A 2,273-nucleotide genomic window follows, 5' to 3' on the forward strand; every position below is an offset into this window, starting at 1 on the left:
TACAGTCACTGGATGTTGTCATCAGTGATGTCATCAGTGATGTCATTTGAGATGTCATCAGTGATGTCATCAGTGATGTCACTGACCATGTCATGAATGATGTAATATGTGACATCATCAGCAGTGGATTGCGGGTGCGCGATATATAGTTAGCGCTTCTAACTATATATGGAATTTCAATGGTTTTATGCGAGTAAAATAAGGTTTTGTAAATGCTAATTCCTAACTATATATGGTCTATAACCTATGGTTTTTTCTGTGAATATATATATATATATATATATATATATATATATATATATATATATATATCTCTGGAGGTAATAGGAAATAACCAAGCAATGTAGAAGCAGTGGTCCAGAAGAATGTTAACCATGCCCACTTGGGCAATATTAGTCAAATCCCTTCAGCATAATCGATTCCATTGTAAATAATGCACAATGCACTTTATTTTTTGTTGCTAAATATAGCACAGAAAATGTTTGTATATATTCGATCCACAGTGATTGGTTGTACATAGGTGTATTGCTATTTTTTGCACAAGTGTAAATATTGATTTTAAAATATTTATTGCGAAATTTTGCACATTTCTTGGGATCGCTTGTCAATATTAATTAAGACAAAGGTGATTTGTAAATTGTAAATGCAATGTAAAAGTCGTTGGTTATACATTCTGGTCCAGGCTGAAGTATTTTCTCTATTTCTATACGCTTGGGACCATGTGACTAGTCCAGCACTACAAAACACTGGGTGTAATTCGACCATGTCATGTGATCAAGGGCTCCAGGGCCCGAAACGTGTCATGGCGATCGAGAGGGTGCACAGAATGGAATAAAAACGCTTAAATCAACTTACAAGGGTCCGTTTCGTTATTTGGCTTCCTGATGGTTTGCGCTGAATTTCGGAGTTCCAGTCATATATATATATATATATATATATATATATATATATATATATATATATATATATATATATATATATATATATATATACAAGACGTGAGGAATTGAACTTTGCGTGTGCAGCAAACCCACTGTGATATCAAAAATTGAGGACCAGCATTCATTAAAAACATTGTGAATAGACTCTTAAGACCATAGTGCACTGGCCCCATAGCAGGCGCGGTGCGTCCATTGGGGCGTAGGGGCATAGCCCTGCTAAGCCCAATGGGCCCACCACGTCGTCACTGAAATAAAAATAAAAATATAGAATGATCGCACTACCCGCCGGCCGGGAATCTGGGAGACACCTGACTTTTCCGGAGTGCGCCGGGGGGGGGGGGGGGGGGGAGGCTGGGCCTGCTGCAGCTTGAGTGACAGTCCACTCAGCTGCAGCAGTACTGCGCAAGTGAATGTTTGGGCAGAAAATAGCCCGAGCATGCGCAGATAGTTTCCCTGCTGAAGTCCCCCTTAGAGAGAGGACCAGGGGGTGGGCCGCAGCCCCCGGGGTTCTAAAGGGTGACTGGGCGAGCAGTCATGGTGCTTTCCTAGCCTATCCTGGCACTGCATGCAGCGCCAGGATTGGGTGGTCCAGTGGTCCACGTGCAGGCCAATCAATGTGTGACTTCGCGCCATCCGCTACCGTAACATACATTAAGTACACATATGTCACACTGTGTGTGTGTGGGGAGGGGGAGGGGGGTTCGCTTCTGGCTCCCAAGCAGCATCAGACGCTGCCCTCTTCAGTGACTTTCAGCACATTACAAAATGAGCTTGCATGGGAGAAAGCGGGGATTCCCATTTTGGTGTGAAGTTGTAGAAATTTATACATGACTTTGGGCTCAATATGTATGTTCCAATTTTAGTGTGAAGTTGTAAAAATGTATACATGACTTTGGTGTGAATATGTACCATCAAAACTGCAGGGCCACACCAAAGGGGATAGGATGTGGTCTGGCGGTTAGTGCGGCCGACTTTGGTGCTGTGAAACTAGGTTCGAGCCTCTTATCGAGCCATACAAATGTATACATGACTTTGGTGTTAAATAAATAGATGTTTTAAAAAATGATGTTCCGACTAAGGTGTGAAATTGGTGTTGAATAAATACATGTTTTAAAAACAAATAATTTTAATCATGTATCTTTGGTGCTGGAGTACAGGGTTCGAGACTGGTATTGAACACTGACAAGCTGTGTGCAAGTCATATGGTCATAAAAATACATGAATGATGGATGGATGCAGGGTGAGTGCATTAATGATTGTTGGGTGGATGGGTGCATGGATGCATGCATGATGGGTGGATGGATGCATGAATGATGGATGCAGGATGGATGC

Source organism: Lissotriton vulgaris, chromosome 2_1 (genome assembly GCF_964263255.1).
Source record: "Lissotriton vulgaris chromosome 2_1, aLisVul1.2, whole genome shotgun sequence".
In the NCBI taxonomy this organism is placed as follows: Eukaryota; Metazoa; Chordata; class Amphibia; order Caudata; family Salamandridae; genus Lissotriton; species Lissotriton vulgaris.